The following is a 23614-nucleotide window of genomic DNA, read 5'->3' as shown; positions in this document are numbered from 1 at the left end:
GTCTTAAAACACAAAATAGCTTTTGAGAGTTTCACAGGGTTGGGGAAACAAAAATTGGAATTCTGGTATTACACTGCATCCAGAAGTTGATTAACCAAAATTGTGATGATGACTGAGGTCCACCGAAGTGAGATTGGCACTCAAGACCTGTATGTGGCCCCGCTAAGGCATTATCTGAATAAGCTACATAGAAAAAGATTGAAAGCATCCAATCAGAAAATATGAAATGAAGCCAAATATGACTAAAGAGTTGGATGGAGTCTTCAGAATTGTGACCGTGCTAGGAAGACCAAAATTGTGCTTCAAGACCTCCGAGGAGGAGTGGCACTAGAAAGTACTCTATGCTCTAACTGAGACCCCTGGAGGAATATCCATTGGTGTGGGAGTAAACCAAAAGTAGATCGAACCTTGCCAAGACTGCAGTCTGACATCAAGTTAGTTCAAGATGTGACTGAACTTAGGTGCTGTCTCTTTTTGGTCTGCCAGAATAAAATTTTGTAGGATAATATCAGTCATTCTCATTCTCCCACCTTGATTGTTTGTAGCTTTTAAGAAATGTGAAGAATTAATCAGGAAAGAGAATGTTAAAAAAAAAAGAAAGAAAAATAGTAATAGGAGGTTGATTGGGGGGATGTGTGTGTATATCTGAAAGACTACTTAATTGTCCTATAAATCCTTAAGGAATGAATGAGCAGAATGGAAACTGTTTAAAACAATCAAATGGTCGCGCCAATTCTTCCTTCCACTAGTAATTTGGCAGATCCAGGAACACTTGATGGGGTCAAGGCAAGAATAAGAAACATCAGATATTAATAATAACACTACTATATCATTTATAAACAAATAATAAACTATTTCTCATTTTTTTCCAGATAAAGACAAACTATTTTCCCTCTGTGTATGTTTTTTTGTGTGTTGTTCGCTTAGTTTTTACCATTTCCAGAGGTAAGATGTTCCAAACTTATTTTGAGGCTCTTTCACAGCTTTATACTATTCTGATTAGCATCTCTTGTTTATAGACTCTGAGCTCCTTGAGAGCAGGGTCTGTTTCTTAGTTGAGTATCTACATTTCCTAATAAGGCACCTGTCAAAGAGTAAGGACTAAACAAATGTGTGTTGCCTGTTACTAGCACTACCTAAACCCAGGATTTAAATAAGGACTAATACTGTAGCATTTTAGATACAGTACGTGGTTTTGCTTTTTTTATTTATTTCTTTACTGTTTTCCCCTGGAAAGAAAGAGGAAAATAATGCAGGAACTAGGGCATCATGGGCAATCATAGATTAGAATGTGTGTGTCCTCGTGTGACTTAAGCTCTTGCTAGATTTTCTCTAAGATTAAAGGTTTCGTGGTCTGACACGTTTATGATCAGATTTTGCCTTTGGCTCCAGACCAGACTGGATATTAGTAAAAATTTCCATATAACTTTTTATCTGATTACTCTGTGAGTACAGGGTTTTTTCATTAATTATGCCTCTAGATGGCTCCCCGCAAATGTAATCAGTAAGAACATCACAAATTGGCAAATTGACACTTTAAAAAGTCTTCCTGGGGAGGGAGGCTCGATGGCATGAGAAAGCTATGTTAAGATGCTCAGTACTGCCACCAGTGTTTCTTGCGTAGTCAACCTCAGTTCTATAAAAAACATTCACAAAAACATTCACAAATGTACTCTAGAAGAGTATGAAATCTATGAAAAAACAAAATGCATATGCTTCAAGCCAATATTGAAATCAGAACCTTAGGTTTAAAAGTTTATTTTCTCTGGACACAGCTTCCAAGAATCCAGGTTCAACAGTTTCAACAACCTGCTGCAATTGGACATGATGTCATTGAGAGCAACAGAAAGTAATTGCGACTCTCTCTAGTAACGCCAATTTTGTTTTTCAATGGTCACTTTGACCAAATGATACACAGTTGATGATTCATTTGCCTGTAGCATTTTCTTGGTTAGGTCCAAGCAGACAAAAAAAGGTACAACAGTTATTTTTGTCACCTCCTTGTATAACTGCACCAAACAGAAAAATACAAAACAAAACAAATTCTTTGCTCTTATATTATGTTCATTTAATTCTAAACATCACTATTAATCATAATCGTATATTTTTACTATTAAATAAAGCCTTAGAGGCAATCCTACTGCAGAGATAAGGAACACTGAGGTCTAGGGATTGAGTTTCTTGTCCAAGACTTGACAATTAATTAGTAACTAAGCTGAACCACCACTTAGTGACTCTGGCTATCAATAAAGAAGTTTTCCCTAAAAAGCTGGGGTAGCTCTTTTTAAACTGTGTATTTTGATGTCTGAAATAAATAGAGGAGGGATAAAACTCTTGCCCACTGCAATAGAACTTTTACTTTGTAACAGCAAATGTTCAGTAATTGTCTCTTAGATCCCTGAAACAACTACTACTTTTCATCTACTCCATCTCAACAGAAATATTGAGAAATGGAAGAGAAAAGAAAGAAGTCTCTGCAGGAACATTCAAGATTAAAAGGAAGTAAGTATTCAGAGAAAGAAGACACCAGGGTAGAAAGCTATGTGTCAAGTCTTAGGCTAGCAGGAACTTATGTTGAAAATATTGTATAGTGATAAGTCATATACATTTTTATGGACAGTAACCATTGCTATTGTGGTTTTTGAATATATCCACAGGTTCTCTCATACTCCTCTCTTCAAATGGCAGAACCTAATTTTCCTCTTCCTGATTTTGCACTGGATGTAGTGACTCATTTCTAATAAATAAAATATGATAGAAATGATGGTGTCTGTCTTCCAAGACTAGGTCATTGAAGGCATTGTGACTTCCTTTTCTTTCTTAGATCTCTTGCTCTAAGTTAAGCCTGCTGCCATATTGCAGGGACACTAAAGCAGCATTTTAGAGAGGCTCTTGTGACAAGAAACTCAGACTTTCAGTCCACAATCAACACTATTTGCCATGCATGTCAGCAAGCCATCTTGGAAATAGACCCAACAGTCCAGTGAAACCTTCAGATAACTGCATCTGATACCGTGACTGTAAACACATAAGAGACTTTAACTAGAACCATTCAACTAAGCCATTTTTTAATTCTTGACTCTTAGAAACTGTGACATCATAAATGCTTATCATTTGAAACCACTAAATTTGAGAGTAATTTTTTCATAACAATAGATAACTAATAATGTTGTACATGTTGAGGTGAAGAGCAGTGATACAGAACTTATAAAACACAACTGCTATTAGGATGAACCTAGCTCACAAACAACCATTCCGTATGAATCAACCTCCTGTATAGGGCCCCTGCTAAAGTGTTTCATTTCTGATTTCAACAGGGCTTTGGTTTCCCAACATGCTTTTGTTCCATATGTTTGTAATTTTCCAAGTTACAATCACATGAAAATACAGCCATGATTTTCTGACCCAATATTCTGATGCAACAGTTGGAAATCAATTATTTGTGGATTACCTCTTGGTTCAGACATGTAAAAAATAATTATTAGCAAATGATGATCATCCTCTTTATCAAAAGGTATTTTTGGTTTTAGACTTGGAACAAATATTTGAATAAATAATAAAATGTGCTGTAAGTGTCTTTTTCAATCATAAGTACAAGAAACTATTTTTTTTCTGATGCTTAGACATACTGGGTGGGTGTTCTTAGGACATGTTTTCTCTGGGTTAAAAAACCAACCAACCAACCAACCAAACAAACAAACAAATAAACCAGACAAACCATCCAGTCTGTAAGTAAGTAACTACCTTTGAGTGCTTTCCTCATTTTAATTCCATTAAGATGCCTCAGGCACCCCAGGCAACACAAAATTAACCTCTTGATAACTTACTATCTTGTTTTGGCAAAACTTTGCCACTTGCACATTTCTGTTGATGGTATATGTCAAGCTGATGAGTGAGAATTTATCTCCACTTCTAGTCTCCTTGGAACTTTCACGTGTGTGTTTAATGCAAAGCTTCATGGGTAACCTTTTCAGCACCAGGTTACCACACTGGTCACCTACCTTTACCATTGTCATCTTTAATTGAAGACAAACCTTAAATTTGTTATTAAAAATTGATGTATTTTACCCTGACCCTAAAAGCAAGATTCTTCTATTATTTTAAGGGGCATCTATCCATTAACTTTCTTAAGAATTTGTGGGATGTGTCGCATATAAATAACTGTTATAGGGTGCTAATTTTCTTTAAAAAAGGATCCCTAAGCTAAAAGTTTTGACTTGTTTATGAAATTACTCTGTCATCTTAAGTACCTACTGGAAGTGGAAAAATTATACTCATGACTACATCTAGCAAAGTTTTGGTCAACACAAGAACTGAATCGAAAGCAACAAGGAACTCTTCACAAATTCAAAGTTAGAAAACATGTTCCATTTTGTATACTGCTACATCATGAACTTACGTAACTTCCTATTAAGAGGGCAAAATACTCACTGTGCCTTTTTCTGGGTAATGAGATTAGAATTGACCTTTATTTTTATCTGTTAATTTCTATTCATTAACATTAATTTTAAGAGTAAATATTTCTATTCCATTATATAAATATGCAATTCTTAGTAACCATATTTACATTTCATATGTAATTTATACATAATGAATTATATCTTTGTGTAACTCTGGCACACTAGTATCAGAGAAAATACATAAAGTCATCAACTGAATCAAATGTATGTACCGAAGTCAAGTTTTTCCATCTTTTCTTTTTATAGAGCTCATCCTATCTCTATATCCTCTACAGAGAAAGTTTATGAGCTGAAATACCTATTGCTACTCACTAGGGGAAAATCTGAGCTTCTTCAGTTATTTAAAACAGTACAGCTTGGACTTCCTTTGAAAACAGAATGTTACATTAAAGGACAACAAACTTTCTGACAATAACTCTAATAGGTTGCTGCAACAAAACCATTTTTCAAAATAACCAGTGTGTGATCTGATGGCAGTATCAATAGTACACTGTATCGAGAATGAAAATGTTATATGAAACTGACTAATTTGCAGTGGCTCTGATGAAGATATAATTTTCCATTTAAAATGTAAAATTCCCTATACAAAAACACTTGAATAATTGTGAAACTATAAGTAATCCTTTGCAAAGAGTAATTATGGTGAGAGAGGTTTTTCTTTGCTTTCCATGTTTTATGCATGTGTTTGGGTCCATAAGCAAACCAATTAAAATGTTGCAACATACACGAAATTGCTGGCATTTTAGATGGAAAGCAGTTGTATTCCTGGCAAAGACTATTTCATGTTTCTATGGAATTTTTAAATTGTAGTGATAAGAAACTATTCAGTCAAGCAAACTGAAAACAAGAGCCAAAATTATACTCTCAGCTTTGAGATCTGTAGCCACATGCTGATACTACCACAAAACCGTGAATTTTCTAAGTATAAAGTAGGGCAGAAAATACACTTGTTTAGTTAGCAAACATTTGGGGTAACAGGGGATAAAACTGTAGTATTTATACAATGAAAATTTAAGAAAATAATTTGAAACTCATCTTATTTTTTTTCAGGTTGGCCATTTCCATGATTCAGAAATGATTGGCCAAATGGCTGGCAAATAATATTTCTACCAACAACAGGAATGCTCTAGCATGACAACTTCCAAGATGAACAAATGGATCATGGTACAACCTCAACCATACTGAGAGCCCAAGAGGTAAAAGGCAGGTAGAGACTGATGACCAGGAGTTCTGCAGCAACAGGCTGCATTTGGCGTGCGAGAAGTCCATTCTCTTTACTTTGCGGTCAGCCATGCTTTGAGAAAGATATATTGAGTTGCTCTTTTGTATCAATCACAGTACTGGGAAATCAAGTTTCAGTGGCCTTTGAGTCTGACATAGTGCCTGCTTGTCTGGCTGTCTACTCTCTCTAGAAGGCGGTTCAGTGTGTGAATGGAATTATGGACTCCAGCCCCAGATCACACAGGCTTACATTCTGACTTGTCCACTAACTATCTGTGTGGTGTTGAACAAGGTAACTTATCTCTTCAGTATGCTAATCTATGGAAGGAGAACAATAACAGTCCTACCTCATGTAGCTGCTATGAAAATTGAGTTAACCTATGTGGAACTATGTAATTCTTGGCATCTAGTATTATATGTTATTTGTTATCATTTTTACCTCCACTCCAACACAGCAGTGCTATAAATATTGTATACTACATAATATAGTACTTAATTTTACAGAAGGCAGATATCCGATAAAAGTCAAAGATCAGGAAAATCCTTAAAGGGTGCCTCATAGTTGTGGGCATTTGAAAGCCTTTACTACGTACTCTGTATGTAAAGCATAAGATACACTTAGAATTTACCCAAACAAGTTCATGTTAAACACAATAGAAGACATGCAAATAACAGCGGATAGCAGCAGGAGGTGGTAGAAACATTTCTGAGACAGAAGAAAAACAGTAGTTTGAAATTATATAATCAACGTCCATTATAACTATTGTATCATTTATTCGGCCCTTACTATGGAGCCAGGCACTAATCATCCAAATCAACTCTCAGAGCAACCTTATGGAACAAGTACTATTGTTTTACCCATTGTATAGACGACTTAATTAACTTTTTCCAGGCTGTCTGGATAATTAGGCAAGATATGAGAAGAACTCGTGTCTCTCTAATGCTAAAGTGCGTATTATTATACTCTTCTGAAACCCATGTAATATCATCAACATGTTGCTATCTCATTAAATATTCTTCACAAAATGTTTTCTAATGGCTGCAGAGTGTCCTGGTCTATGGCTGTACCATAATTAATGTACCCCTTTGTGTTCCACAGAATATTTAAGTTGTTTCTAGTCCCTTCATTATTGTAAATTATTTAAAATAAAAATCTTCATGTATAAGTCTGTGCATACAAAGCTGATTTGTTTCTTAGTATCAATTCCAGGAAGTGGAGTCACCAGGACAAAGGGTTTGATATGTGTCTCAAACTATTAATGCAAATTACTCAACAGGAATGTTATAGCAAGTTGCTTTCTCTTCAGCAATTTTTAATCTTGCTCATTTCACTGCATCCTTGCCAATCCTGAATATTACCAATAATCTTTTCTAAAAGTTTCTTATTAATATGCCAGATTTTAAAAAGTGTCTATTGATTTAATTTGTATTCTTACATCCACTGGAGTGGTTAGAGTGAAATGTATCATTATTAAAAACAAAACATCCAGGCAACATCTATCTCTGTCCCTCAGCTTTCTCCTTGAATTCAATATTTGCTTTTCTCTAACATAATTTTGTAAAGCTCCAAGTCACAATTTAATGGACAACATTTGGAAAGTTTGCCCAACTTATCTAGATAAAGTTTGTTACCTTCTCTTATCTGTACATATGCTATTATGTTATCATTTATTCCATTGTGGTGAAATTACTGTTTACCATTCTCTAATCCTTTCTGGATTATGAACAACTTGAGAACATATTATCTTAAGATATGTTGGATTCCCAGGGCTCAACATGTAGTGAAAAGTCTTATAAAATATTAATGAGTACTTTCTATAAAAATATATTGACTCTGAGTTTCAATAATTTTTTTTGTAATTTGAATAAATCATGGATTTACTCATCATTAATGAATAATGTACTTGATTGGTGCTATGGAACAGTTTTAAAAATGAAAAAAAGACATGAAATGAAATAACTTTGTTCTAAAAGAACTGTACTATGAAAAAATAATAATTAGCCTTGCTTGTCATAAGAATGTGATGTTCCTATAAAAATTAAAATAATATTACCAATGGGACATTGGTTAGCCCACATATAAAATGTTCACTGTTTATCCCAGAGTCATATCACAGCTTTAAAAGGGCTATCAGCACCTCCTTTTGGGGTAATTTCTGCTTTTTACCAATTCCTAATGCAGCTTTATTTCATTCATCTTGCCTTTTCCAGGAAATTACAATAGTGAAATATCCAAATGCTTAGCTGCCCTCTATACCTTGAAAGTACCCAGTCTGAAGTTGGTTGTTGCTTTCTTAAACCCTCCGAAGAATCACTCAGCACAAGGTCAAACCTATACAAAGTGCCTTCACACACCCTCTAACTCTTCCAAGATTGCTTCCTGGGGCGTGGTTTCTCCTGCTTCAGTAAACTAAATAAACCCAACTTTGATTGGAGATGCATTCCAGCTCATCTTCACCTGGTGAGCTTTGGTGTTTGTTAGGTCACCACCTGAATATAGACCTACATAGTGTTTATATGCAACAGCATTCACCAACTGAATAGGAACTTAATGAAAGGAAATTGATACAATGAGATTATTCCCAACTTTTTAAACCTAAAAACCTTGTCAAAATGCTCCTGTTGTATCATAAATGGGGAAGTACAAGAGCTGCTTTACTTGTACTTCCCCATTTATGATACAACATACTTTTTTTTAACTGAAAAAAGAGTTCAGAATTAGACTTACTTTGTTTGAGTACCACTAAGACTTTTTCATTCTTCTATTCAGTGGGTGGTTGGAAATGCAGAACTCTAGTTCATGAGGGAGAGGTAGGTTGGAGTCAAGGCTGAGGAATCATATTGGTAACAAAAAAGTAATGACTGCCCCTTACCTTGCACTTACTGTGTGCATTTACTATATGTCAGACTCCCTGCAAGACACTAGGTGTGTGTATGTTTAGATGTATGTATATACATATGTACAAATGCATACATATATACATATGTACAAATATATTTCATTTCATCTATTTCGTAACATCCATGTGAAAGAGCTGTTTTATTTTCATTTATAAACAAGAAAAATGCATTAGAGATATTAGTTAATAAGCTAAAGGTCAAAAAATAATGATAGTGGGCTGGCCAAAAAGTTCGGGGTTTTTTTTTTCCCATATGATAGCTTTAGTAGTGCTTAGTTGCCTTAAACTTCAAAACAATTTAGTTAGATTGAATTGTGACAGCTGTCATATCAGCATGCATTTTAAAAAAGCTTATTAAAATTAGTGAATTTTTGTGTAGCCATTTTAATATTGAAGGTGGAAGGAAAATGCAGCACTTTCAGCATATTATATTTTATTATTTCAAGAAAGGTAAAATGCAACTGAAATGAAAAAAAAATTTATGCGGTGTGTAAGGAAGGCACTGTGACTGATCGACTGTGTCAGAAGTGGTTTGTGAAGTTTTGTGCTGGAGGTTTCTCACTGGACAATGCTTCTCAGTGAGGTAGACCAGCGGAAGGTGACAGCGATAAAACTGAGGCAGAGAACAATCAACGTTCTACCACATGGAAGATAGCCAACAAAAATAGCCAAATCAGTAAAACTATTGCTGAAAATGAAAAAAGTGTCTTCAATTTTATGGAAAAAATTAAACAGATTTTTTGACCACCCCAATAGAATCATATTTGAATATTAATCAGGCTGACTCCATACATTCTATTCTGCTTTACATTAATACAATGAAGTTAAAAAATTGATGAGAAAATTTGTAGAAGACAGGAGATCTAAAGACACTGATGACAGCCAACCTTCTCATTTTGGAGAATTATACTCACAAAGTATTGCAATCAAGCTGGCAATAGTATATATTCTGATTTCACATGTTTAGATTATCTGAAAACTTGTCCATGTTAACTCTGAATATGTCAGGAAGAAGGAAAAGCAAGTTTATTTTGTCTTAGGAGACATTTCAGATGGAAACAACAATACAGTTAAGCTATCAAGCTAACTTCATAGAAATTGTTTGTCAGTGAAAACCTGAGAAAATATGTTTGCTATGTGACATTTTAATGGAGTGTAATGACCTTGGATTTTTATTGATAAAAACAACCACAAAACCACAAGAGAAATGATGCAGCTCAGTGAGCCTGACTGACATGTTTGGCTGGACTTTTTCTTCGCTAAAATAAAGCTGGAAATGAGCATGTTTGTTAAGAGCAGACAGGATTCAGGAGGTCCAACGAGACCCTTTAAAAAGCTAAACCCAGGGAACCAATTCTATATCATTCTTTTCCAAGTGATATGTGATACAAAAGAAATTTTCTACTTTGCTCTAATTGTGTACATTAAGGCAAGAGCTCTCCAGTGTGTGTGACAGTGCATGCAATCAATGACAGTCATTTAAGCCTTATAATAATGATGGTTTAAAATACATAAAATAAAGCACTGAAATACAAACTGTTACAAAGCACACTAACACATTAAAATGCCATTGTCAAAACACTTTAAAAATGTGATATGGTCATATATGTTCTTGTTTATTAACAAATTAAATAAAGATGTTTTGGCAGGTCTAAAAATAACTGTCATTTCAAAGGAATAAGTGTAAGCAATGGGGTTAAGAGATCTGCAATGCTATCAGGATAAAGTCACAGAAGATGCTAAGAGTACTGTGGTTTGTCTTCTGCATTCAAAGTTGAAAAAATGCAATATTTCCCTTAGGGGCGCTCGAAATATAGACAGGATTTTTTTCTTTCTAATTACACATGCACACACACACTACCACTACCACCAACAAAAAACACTGGAGTCTACTCACAGACCCCAAGTTAAGAACTCCTATATTAACGTGTTTCTACTTTATAATCCAATTTGCCATTTCCTTCAAAAGCAAAGAAAGTTAAATTATCCTACTGGTATTTCAACCAAAGAAAACTTTGACTACTTGAAAGACAAAAATGCTACAAGAGAAATTAACTGTGATATGCAAACACAGGAAACATGCTTGTATATTTATCATTGGATTTGGAAATAAAATAGTTAAGATAACTAGTACAGTGGTTTTTCAACCTATTTTATCTCATGGCACAGTTAACAAATTACTAAAATTCTGTAGCACACCAAAAAATACATTTTTCGCTGATATGTCAAAAATAGCTACAATTTTGATTCATTCACACTGACCCACTATTGTTGGGTTGGTTATTGTCATTTTTGTGTTTGACAGTCAAAGGGAAAAGAGGTTAATGTCCCTGACTAAATAGCCAGGTATTACATATTTTAAAATTTTTGTGGCACACTTGTTGAAAATCTCTCCTCTAGTAAATCCATCATTTTTCTTTGATCTGTTTGAAATTTTACATGTTGCCAAGGACATCATGCTATGTGCCATTTTCTTCCTCTTGCCTTTCAGAGTCACATTGTCTCCTCCCGACCACCTCTTCTTCTTTTCATTTTGTTTCTTCTGCAGGGATTGTTACACATTTCTTTAGAAAATCTTTGGATTAACAATAATCACAGGGATTATTAAAAAATGCTATCCCTTTGATGGTCTTATTAAGGGATAAACTTTAAATAACATTTGCTTTAATGACTCAGGAAATCAAAATTCAGATTTGTGGCTTGGCAGCAAACGCAATGCTATTCATGGACAGTGATTCCAGATATAGGTCTTGGTTAATTATTGAGGCAGAGAAGCAATGAATTCATCATTTACTTTTTCAAACAGAAATACATGGGATAGAGAACCAATGAAGTCATCTTTCTTTTTCTCTCCAATGCGTCATATATGAATCTGCCAATACTCCTTACTCTTATATTGACTAGACACCCTTATAACTAAGGTTAAAAATGATATTTAAAAATTTTAGGAAGTTTCCTATCCTTGTCAAAGAAAATTACACCTTCTAAGATAAAAGGAATACTTTTGCATGAGAAGCGACTTTCTAAAAATTTACATAAGATTAATTCTGAACAAATCGATGGAAGTGCAAGGCAATGCTAATGTGAACTAAAAACATTCTTGGGAAATAAATGAGTGCCAGTGGGTGCCCCCTCATTAAAATAATTGCTTAGGTTTGAAAATGATAGATTATTTTCATAGACTGTGAGTTTCAGCAGTTGCGATCCAACAGCCAGGGTTCTCTCCCTCTCACCTCCCTGCTTAAGGACTAGTGTTCACCAGGCCCCCTCTGAAAATTCCACATAATGAAGAAAGTACCCATTAGACAATTTTTAGAACACTCAACGTGAAATATCAAAGTACTACTATTTTTCTAAAAATGCCCATGCCTTCTTTCCAACAGGCATTTGTAGAAATAGGAATGAGCTTTACAGTATTTAAAAGCAGAAGCAAAAATAGACAAAAAGGCCATTATTTTGGTGTCTATCTCTAATGACTAAATCACTGGTATTTAAAGTTTTAAAAGCTTTTATCCCATCTTAAATGTGCCTTTTTGAGCTCTGACTGCAAATGTAAAGGGAAAGAATCACACTTTTATGTATTTGATACAGCCCAAGAGACATACCTTCTGGTTCTAATTCCACATGATAGTGTGGGCTTGGATAATTCTTCAATATATGTATATATAACACCAGAGACCAAATGAACAATTTTAGATAAATTTATATCCAGTTCCACCTTTTTTGAAGAGGAGGAAAAGGAACTTAATGAACTAGGACACCTGTAAAAAGTCAAACTATTATCTTAGTTGATACCCATTACACAAAACAGTCAAAGGTTAAGTGTTGGGAGATTTTGCAGTCAAAAGATATCTGGGTGTCTGACTTGGTCATGTTTCTTTTTACTTTTTAATTTAATGAAATTCTTATAAAATTAGATATGTTTCTGATACACTATTTTAAATTTATAATGGAAAAAATACAGGTATTACCAGAGGTGGCTTTTTAAAATGACCTTTCATGGTTATACACTAAGTATTTTGGATAGTTATCTCCTTTTGACTGTAGTAACACATGGAGAATAGGAATAGTCATGAGAGAAAGGAAATTGAGTCATAGATTTAAAAAATGAGCAAAAGAGTATCATAAAAGTGTTTTTTTTAGAAGTGGGAAGAAAAGGAAGTAAACCTTTTAGAAAAAGAAAGAATTCCTTTTACTTTTGGCAATACAGCAATTGGCAACAGAGCACATTAGATTTTTCTCCTGTCATTTATTTTATTTTTTTGGTTAAGAAATTTTCTTTTTTTATATACACAATTCTCCCTTTTATAATTTTATAGGGTCAAATTTATCAATCTTGCCTTTTTACATCTCAATTTTGAGTCTTGTTGAGGCTTCCCCACATGTAAGTGAGCAAGAAACAGAGCCATCTTTTCTTTTAGTCCTTCTTTATCTCTTTACAATTGGATGTTTGATGCATTTGGACTTTATTCTGATGTTTGGCAAGAAGTGGTGTCCACATTAATTTTTAATGATTATTTAGTTGGCTATCGCTATTTATTTTTTAAAAAGTACCTTTATCTAGATGGACATTGGAAGTGAGACTCCTAATAAATTCAAACCTTCAAAGTGTTATACTTTCAAAATAAGATAGGCTGGAAATATATCCCCTTGGAAACAAAGGGAGATGACAAGACAAGTTGCTTTTATTGGCATGGGTTGGAGAAAATGCTTCCCAAAACATTATGAAAAGCTCAACAAATATAATCACTTTCATACAGACTTTGTTTTTCCTAACCACATTGCAATCACATTGGAAAGCAAGAACAATACACACACAAAAATTCAACATAACACAACTGGAAGGTGCATGGAAATTTTTGCACACACTTCAAGAATTACAATTGGGAAAAGCTTAAAACCAAACAATTATAAAACTAGTGCAAATCAAGACAAATAGTAACTAGTTCAATCAGTGTGCATAATAAAAATTGTAGACTTAAGTCCTTATTTTAGAAAAGATGGTCTGAAATGAATGAGAGTCATGCTTAACATAGGAAGACAGAGTTAAACCACAGAATCAATTGAAAGGAGTTGGAAGGAAATAAATAATTTAAAAACAAACAGGAATTAAAGAAATCAAAATCTTAAAAAGTTGTAGAAATCCTAGAATTAGGAGAGATGTGGAGGAATGGAATTATCAGGCACTGACAATAAATAGGAGGACCTCTTGGTCAAGTCACTTTGGAGAGCACTTTGTAATATCTATCTAGATCATATAAAAATGTAATATACCCTAAACCAGCAATCCTCAGGAATACTACTGTTAGGCATACAGTCTGTTAAAATATATATGGGAATATTTATTCCAGTAATGTTTGGAATAGAGAAAAATTTTATATAATATCCATATCCATCATCAAGAGAATGAACAAATTAATTGTGATACATCCATGTTATGGAGTGTTACAATATATGAATAAATCTATAAAAATTCAGTGATAAGTTACAGAAGGTTAATTCAAATATACAAGTTTTATAAAGTTTAAAATATGCAAATTAATATAAATTATGGAATATTTAAATGCCAAAATATGGAGGATAGTAGTTACTTCTGGTTGAAAAAGAGTTGGGGGATTTTAAAGTGGTATTCAGGGGTTCTCCACAGTGTTACCACGTTTTATTTTTTTTAAAGATTTTATTTATTTTTTGAGAGTGAGGGGAAGGGAAGAAAGGAGGGCAAGGAACATTGATGTGAGAAAGAGACATCTATCTGTTGCTTCTTGTAAGTGTCTTGACCAGGGACCAAACCCGCAACCCAGGCATGCGCCCTGACTGCAAATTAAACTGGTGACTTTTCACTTGTAGGATAATGCCCAACCAAATGAGCCCCACCAGTCAGGGTGCCATGTTTTATTTTTAAGTTTGGTTATGGATAAATAGGTCTTTATTATATTCAACCTATGGTTTTTTCAAATACTGTAATACCAAAATATTTCAAAATAAAGAAGAAATGGAAGGGGAGCAAGAAAGAAGTAGAAATAACAGTAGGATAGAAACAGTACAATGGAGATAAAGAAGGCATGAGTGAAAAAGAGGGAAAGAAATGAAAATATCTCCTTCTGAACTGTTATCAAACTCCTGCAGTTAGGCTAATCATATACCTGACTGTATTTATGCTTAATAGCCTATTGTAGGAAAAATAAAAATAAAACTCTAAAAGATTTCAAGACTAGAAGATTAAAATTAATGAAACATGAAGAAAATATATTACTTATTTTAGTTTTTTTGGCTCTTCCATTTCCTATACCTTTTTTTATGTTACCTATTTTAAAAAGCTGCTTGTTTGCAAAAACAGGGTAAACGTAGGAGGCAAAATAACAACTTTGGAAAGATCCAGAGCCATTTTAAAAGCTATTTCAATAAATGCCTTATCAGTCTATGTTATATGGCTCAGAAGATTTGGGAAATTAACTTTGGGGTAGAGGAAACGTATGAGTTCTATACACAAAATTCGCCAATAGAATCTTTTCTGCCTTGGCAAGGAGAGAAATTATTAGTTCTAAGAAAAATTATTTATTTCCATAGACATTTATTGAGTTTGCTCTGTTTAGGCTCAGACCTGAATCCTATTCAGTCTATATACTGTCCAATAGAGTTGAAATAACCACATTTTAAGCCTAGAAATCTACCATCTAAGACTCTAATTCATTCTAGATAGACAAGAGGCTCTCATTAACTCTATACTATAAAACATTTCAGGCTCAAATTGGACTTCAAAAATTCACCTCACCCCACAGACAAACAAAAACAAAACCTGCTGGAATTTGTTCTAGGTATATCACTATTCATCATAATAATTTAACAATTTTAGCACTTCTGTATGAATAACCATTTTGATAGATGTTATAGGTGCTATTTTGAACAGGAAAAATAATGTAAGGAGAGTATTTCAATAAATCTTGTCTAATTTTTCCCTCCCTTTTTTTTCCTGTTCCCTCCACATCCCCAAGGAAAATATCATCCATTCCTAACTAAATGTACATGATAAATTCCTGGAAAGAAAATTTCAACAAATCATAATTGAAAATATTTCATTACTAATATAATTCATTGGAGACATGATACATGGATTTCTACAAGTTTTGTTAATAAATCATCCCTAAATTATTCCCAGAAGCATAATAAATAATTACTTAGAGCTTGATTTATTTTTGCATATATCTCTAGTAATTTATGAATAAATTACACTGTGTTTATTATTTCTAAAATAGTACATGTAAGCAAAAATGGTCTCCACTAAGAAATCTTTTCATAGAAATAAATATAAAGTGCTGCTGGATAGTTACTTTAAAACATCTACAATACTAAAGTACAGTATTATCCTTGGAAAAATGTCATGTCTGTATTTCATCAAGACCTTCTTATCTGTTTCCAAATTTAGCTATCATTAAAACAGAAGCAAAATGTCCAAGAATGAATGCAATATTATGTTTTTATCCACCTGACTTCATTTATTCACACTGATGAGTATGGTAGATTCAGCTCAAGGCAAGAACAGAATAACTTTTACTATCATGGGATTTAATGGACACATGGAAAAGAGAAACACATAATACAGTATGACATTCTTTAGGAAGTTTCTTAATTTTGATGCATAAAATAGAGTTGTGGAGAATCAGAAGAAGATTTGGAATCTAGTACAATGCAATCCAAAGTAAACACTTGAAAGACAAATGTGAATAGATCTTTTTTATCCGCACGTGAGGATATTTTTTCATTGCTTTTAAAGAGAGAGAAAGGTGCATAAATTCTTTTGAAATGGTGTTTCGGAATTCTTTGGTTATATTCTCTGCAGTGGAATTGCTGGGTTAAAATGCAGTTCCATTTTTACTTTTTTGAGGAAATTTCATACTGTTTTACACAATGGTTGCACCAGGTCCCATTCCCACCAACACGCACTAGGGTTCCCTTTCCTCCACATCCTGGTCAGCAATTGTTGTTTGTTGCTTTATTAATGACGGCCATTCTGACCGGTGTAAGGTGATATCTCGTTGTGGTTTTAATTTGCATCTCTCTGATGGCAAGTGATGTTGAGCATTTTTTCATATGTCTATGGGCCATCTGTATGTCCTCCTTGGAGTTGTGTCTATTGAGGTTCTTGGCCCATTTTTTAATTAGATTTTTTTGTCTTCCTGGTGTTGAGTTGTATGAGTTCTTTATATATTTTGGAAACTAAACCCTTGTCCAATATACTGCTGGCAAATATGTCCTACCATATAGTTGGCCTCCTTTTCATTTTGATGATGGTCTTTTTAGCTGTGCAGAAGATTTTCAATGTATTGTAGTCCAATTTTTAAATTTTTTCTTTTATTTCCCTTGTCCTAGGAGATATATCAGCAAAAATATTGCTACATGAGATATCTGAAAATTTACTGCAAGTTTTCCTCTAAGATTTTTATGGTATCATGACTTATATTTAAGTCTTTTATCCAGTTTAAGTTTATTCTGGTATATAGTGTAAGATGTTGGTTGTTTCACTTTTTTGCATGTACCAGTCCAGTTCTCCCAACACCATTTATTAAAGATGCTGTCTTTACTCCATTGTATGCTCTTGCCTCCCTTGCCAAATATTAGTTGACCATAAAGACAAGGGTTTATTTCCAGGCTCTCTATTCTGTTCTATTGATATATGTCTGTTCTTATACCAGTACCAGATTGTTTTATTACAGTGACCTTGTAGTATACCCATCAGTAGATGAGTGGCTAAAAACCAAATAAACAATAAAAACTGTGATACATCTAGACAATGGAGTACTATGCAGCAGAAAGAAAGAAGGAATTCCTACCTTTTGCAGCAGCACGGACAGAACTGGAGACTATTTTGCTAAGTGAAATAAGCCAGTCTGTGAAAGACAAATATCGTATGATCTCACTTATAAGAGGATGGTAATGAACAAAATAAACTAAGGAACAAAATAGAACCAGAGGCAAGGAAACAAGGAACAGACTGACAGCTGTAAGAAAGGAGGGGGGAAGGTCAGGACTAATTGAAAGAAGGTGAAGGGATTAGCCAAAGAACATATTTGAAGGACCCATGGACATGGACAATGGTGTAGGGACTGATTATGGAAGTGGGGGCAGGCTGGATAGAAGAAGGTGAAGGGGAAAAAAGTGGGACCACTGTAATAACATAAAGAATAGATGTGTTTTCAGCCACCCAAGTTCTCCAGCTCCAGTGTCTCCTTCAGCTCACTGAGCTCCAGCCAAAGGAGGAAAGGGATAAGTAAAGAGGTATCTATACCATGGCTCGTACAAAGCAGGCTGCCTGCTAATCAACCAGTAGTAAAGTACTGAGGAAGCAACCAGCTACCAAAGCCTCTGGCAAGTGTGTGCCCTCTTTTGGAGGGGTGAAGAAATCTCATTGTTATAGGCTTGATGCTGTGGCAGTTGGTGAAATTAGACTTTATCAGAAGTCCACTGAACTTCTGATTCACTAACTTCCCTTCCACTGTCTGGTGCAAGAAATTGCTCAGGACTTCAAAACAGATCTGCACTTCCAAAGCATAGCTACTTGTGCTTTTTTGCAGGAGGCAAATGAAGCCTATCTGGTTGGCCTTTTTGAAGATACCAACCTGTGTTCTATCCATGCCTACCATGTAACAATTATTCCAAAAGATATCCAGCTAGCACAACACACGCATGGACATGTTTAAGAATCGACTATAATGAGAAACATTTCATTCTCCTAAAAAAATTCTCTTTGTCCTGTTATCGGTAACTCTGGACATTAGATATTTTTTTTCATTGGGTCAAAAGGTACCTAAGTATATGATTACAAGTGGAAAATAGGAGACAGAAATAAGTATTGGCAGTTCTTCATTTTCATTTGTATGTGAATTTTCTAATACAAATGCTGGGACATAAAGCATAAATGAAAATCAAGATGTTTCAGTGAACAAGTTTCAGCAGTTCAACTTTATAATGATATAAATACACCTGTTAAATTTTTCTGGACAATGCCAGCATTTGTGTTTTTTAAAACAAGTGCATTTCTTATTGATGGCAACTAAATGGTTTATGTAGCATTTTTATCATACAATAGATTCCACCCATTCACTATGCTTTTCTAACTGAGTTGTCCTACATGCAAGTAGGTATTTTTAATGTTGTCTATCTTCTGTGCTGTTCCTGTAAGTCTGCTATTAAAATATATTAAACTACAAAAAAAATAAAAGAAAAAATAAAGAGAGTGGAAGGGAGAGAGACAGAGAGAGAGAAACATTGATGTGAGAGTGAAACATCAACCAGCTGTCTTCCCATGCATGTTGACTGGGGAGTGAACCCACAACCCAGGCCTGTGCCCTGGTTGGGGATTGAACCCACAACCTTTAGATTTACGGGATGTCACTCCAACCAACTGGGCCACCCTGGCCAGAGCCAAGGTGAATAGTTCATTTGGAAAAGAAAAATAATAAAAGAAACAGGAAGATTCACACTTGAAACCTGGATAAAAACAGATGCTTTAAAAAAATTCTAAATAATAATTTCCAAATTTATTAAATTGTTGGAGAAAAGCCACAGTATATAATGGAGGATGAAATGAAAAACAATTAGAGAATTAGAAACTAGTCAAATATAATTATAAATTAAAAATTTAGTATAGGTATTTAAAGCTCAATAGGTATATTAATAGGCAGATTTGACCATTTTGAATATTATTGTGTTGGAAAGTACACATGAGAAAATTACTAGAAAATGGTAAATATATGAAAACAAGATAATTACAAGAGGGAGGTTAATAGAAATGGATTTTAGAATGATAAGGCACAATCTCTATGTTAATAGAATACCCAGAATGAAATAGAAAGAATAAAAAATATGATAATGAAAAAATATATAACTGATGATTTTTCTGAAATTGTTTAAGGACATATATACTTCACAGACAATAATTACACATAGTTCTAAGTAGAGTAATTAAAAGTGTAAGACATTTTAAAACAAAGAGAACATCTCATAAGAAACTGGAAAAAGTTTAACTACCAATAAAAATAATTTGACTTAAATTCCTATCAACTAGAAATTAATGAATCATTGTCTTTGGGTTGTTCATGGGAAAGAACTATTGTAAAATACTATTCCAAACTAAGTATTACTCAATACTAAGTATGAAATGAAGACAAAATAAAGTTTGTTTTCTACTATTAGAACTCTACTGAAAGAAATACCAAAGTTGTAGGTCACTAAGCAATAAATTGAATTTGTAGTTAACAAGTTAGATACAAGGAGCAATTCAGTTCAAATATGTAGGTAAATATATTACTAAATCCAAAGAAGTATAGATGGTAAGAAAATAAGAAAATATTTATTTGGGCAAAGTGTTGTGAACAATGAGTGCTAAAATACTAAAATTCCATAAAAATAAAAATGGGAAGAGAAATATGTTATTAACTTCAGACTCTGCTGACAAGTGTACAAGCTAACAATTAAATATAATTGTTAAAAGGCAATAAAAATAGTGAATTGATTTACTGCAAGTAAGTAGGGGGGGAGATAAATAAATTAAAATATATAGACCTAATTATTAGAATGGGGGAAATAGGAAAAGAAACAATGGTAACAAATGTAAATGATGGAATAAATATAAATCTACCAGAGTAATTCTAAACTTAATGAATTCTTAGTTGTCCAAAAATTATCAACAGAATTTGAAATCAAAAATAATAGAACTTTGATTTTTTTTTAATAGGAGATAGGGCTAAAAGAGAATGGCAGAGAGAAGTTCAAAGTAGAGCTGGAGAGAGATCTAACTGAACCACTTGCATAGCTATACCAATATAAGAAAAAATGGACTTAAAAATATTACCTAAAATAGAGTTATTTTACTTTGAAAAACAGGAATAATTCTCTATGCCTTCATGTAATACCAAAAAGATGTGCACTTAACAACATAGCCTAAAATATATATAAAGCAAACATTGAAAGAAGAAAAATGAGCTTCATAATATATTTATTATCAAAAATGAGATAATAATATATTATCTGTAATATATTATTTTTTTACGACAATAATACCTGTAAAATATATAACAAAATGTTAACCTATATTAAATCTGAGTGGTAGGTACACTGGTATCTTTTATATTACTCTTTGTATTTTTATGTTCGAAATATCTTATAATGATGGTTAAAAAGTTGTGGCTTTAGCAGGTTAAAAATTGAAAAGCTATTGTTCAGTTAAGCCATTGAACTAAGCCAGAGATTGATGGATTTATGTGTATATGCACATTTAAATCATTTACATTTATATATGTATAAATTCATGAATAGTCAGTAAAGATTTGTTAAATGTTACAAGTTTCCAGTCATGAGGGCGGGCGAGGAGCCCCAGCTAGGTTATGCTGCAGAAACTGATACTCAACACCTTCAGGGGTTTAACACAAAGGTTTACGTCAAAATAATGCCATGTCCATTGTAATTGAGATAAGTCTTTGGAGCTATTCTTCTTAGGTTCACACAGGCTGAGAAAGCCCCCACAATTTTTGGAGCACTAACTTTTGGTAAGATAAAAAGATAAAAGAATCATATGCAAACTGTTAAATATTTTCACCCTTGAATGTTCTCAATCTCTTTTGTACTTTATATATGAAAGGAAGTCAAATGGCCATTTGTAACCTCAAATAGTGAAGTGACAGGAAGGAAAGAAGAACTAGAAGTATTTGTTTAGGTTGCTGTGCAAACATACAATATTCCCTGCATCAGGGAACTAGCAATTGACTGCAGAATCTAGATAAAGGTTTCTTAACATCAGCGCTATTGACATTTTAAACTAGACAGTTCTTTGTCATAGGGGACAGTTCTACAAGTAGAGTTTTACTATATGCCAGTGGTAACTCCCAACTGTGGCAACTCCAAATATCTTCAGATGTTGCCATGTTCCCCAGAGGGAAAATTATTCCAGGTTGAGAAACCCTGATCTAAAAGAAGCTATTTTATAGAATAAATTATAAATCTATAAGATTTTATAATAAAAAATAGCAAGTGTGGAGAATGTGAGTAAGTTTATCTCCAAATTTATATTGAGTCACCCTTAACGCTCACAAAGTCCTTCTTAACAATACGAGAAACTCTTCCATTTTGGTTTGCTCCAAAAAAAGATGGCAATTAAATGCTCCTACAGAATACCCATGGTTTCCTATGTCAGTGGAAAAATATGTCTTTTTGACAAAAAAAGAAAAATATGGGCACATAAATAAAGTTCCAGCCAGAAAGTGCAGCCTTGGTGTGTTTCTCCAAATTCTTGGCCTGATGACTAAGACATCAAAAGCACCAAGTGTGACTTCAAGCCAGTTTTCACAAGGAAGTCAGGAGATGGAGATCAGTTGCCAGCGATGTAATGCTGAGAGAACATCTAGGACAGTAAAAACAAGAGTAACACCAAGAACCAGGAACCAGATGGTTTCTGTAATAAAGCAGTTGTTGCTAGAAATGAACAAGAAGTGTCGATGTTTGTGTTCACTCATAGATACGTGTTCACAGCTCAAATTTCTGGGCTGAGAGATGAAATACAACGGTGCCCCAGTGGATGAATGAAGAGGAGTGGGACTGAGAGTCAACATCCATTACATTAATAAACCAGAGGATTGGAAATGACTTCCTGTGAGCAGGGAGGCTGGCTAATGAGGACAGAGACAAAGTCACAACATCATTGCTAAGGGAAGAGAAAGGAGCTAACCAGTTCAAAGTCTTGACAAGCCTAGATATTTTCTTTCAAGTTCCCTTAGGTATTAAAGATACAGAAGAATTTGTACCCTTTCATGATGCATTATGGAACACAGGGAAGTGAAAATTATAATGCAGCATGTGTTTTCAATCTATTTAGCTATTATGAATATTTATGTGCTAATTCATAGTATAATAAATTGATAAAGTGGTGTTATAAAATGGATCCACTGGTATCTTGTTTAAAGGTTGACACTAAACCTATTTGCTTTAAGTTAAATTCTGTACTTTTCAGGGAAGTAATTCTTAAGTATCTTAATCTATAAATTGTTTGCTTAGGTAAATAGCAAATATTCTGTGACCACAGGGATGTTTAATTTTTTGAGGAAAGAAATGATATAATGATATATATTCATTATAAATGATTCAAATAATAAAGACCATATATAAAGAATGGGAATTCTCTCTTCTTTTGTCTCAAATATGCTCCCTAACCTTTTGTAAGAGTCACTTTAAACTGTAAACAGTTTTTGGATTAATGTGTAGCCTTCACTTTTCATTTAAAAAAAAAAATTGTGTGAAGTCCGTTTCCTAAAAGTTACTTTTGCTTTTGCCGGGCGACCCAGCTGTTTCACAGAATTTAGAGGACTTTATATGTTAATTTTTGAGTTTGTATTTACAATGCACTGATTGTGTTCACTCAGACCCTACGCCTGTAGAACACAGATTTGGGAATGCAAGTTCCACCCCTCTTCCCTTCTCTACACACACACACCTACAATCCTGACAGATGAGTAACCTTCTTGCCACTTCCCAGATGTGTAGATAGAGTTATATAAGCCCCCTTTTATGAATAGGCTAATCCTAAAGGACCCTAGCTTCATGCAGGGCCACCATGCTATTCTCCTGTGTCCAACACAGAGGCGGGTAACAAATGGAGGCGCTGGGCACAAAGCCTATATGGGATCTGAAATCCTCCAGAGCAAAGCATTATTACCTTGTTTGTGGAATATGGGAATTTCTTTTTAAAAAAATATTAATTAATTTTAGAGAGAGGGGAAGGGCAGAAGGAAGAGAGGGAGAGAAACATCAAGGTGTTGTTGCCTCTCACGCACCACTTACTGGGGACCTGGACTGCAGTCCAGGCATGTGCCCTGACTGGGAATCGAATTGGCAACCCTTTGGTTGGGTGCTCAATCCACTGAGCCAGAGCATGGGAATTTCTTTAAGCTCAAATATGAATTGTTTTAAATTATCATTACATTTGCATATATTTTCATTTCTGTTGGCAGAGATGGGAAAGTCCATTTTAATTTGTATAGATAGGTT

The 23614-nt window shown here is 34.0% G+C and overlaps 1 protein-coding gene across 1 annotated transcript in view; it reads right to left on the bottom strand.

The window, feature by feature from the left end:
* ZNF385D (zinc finger protein 385D) overlaps positions 1-23614 on the bottom strand; it is a 746594-nt gene that overhangs the window by 478057 nt on the left and 244923 nt on the right. The window lies entirely within an intron of this gene.

This window comes from Pteronotus mesoamericanus, unplaced genomic scaffold (assembly GCF_021234165.1).
Source record: "Pteronotus mesoamericanus isolate MK-2021 breed Mesoamerican mustached bat unplaced genomic scaffold, CSHL_Meso_final scaffold_54, whole genome shotgun sequence".
NCBI classification, from domain to species: domain Eukaryota; kingdom Metazoa; phylum Chordata; class Mammalia; order Chiroptera; family Mormoopidae; genus Pteronotus; species Pteronotus mesoamericanus.
Note: the sequence above shows the minus strand (reverse complement) of the source record. Positions and strands in the feature narration are given on the sequence as shown.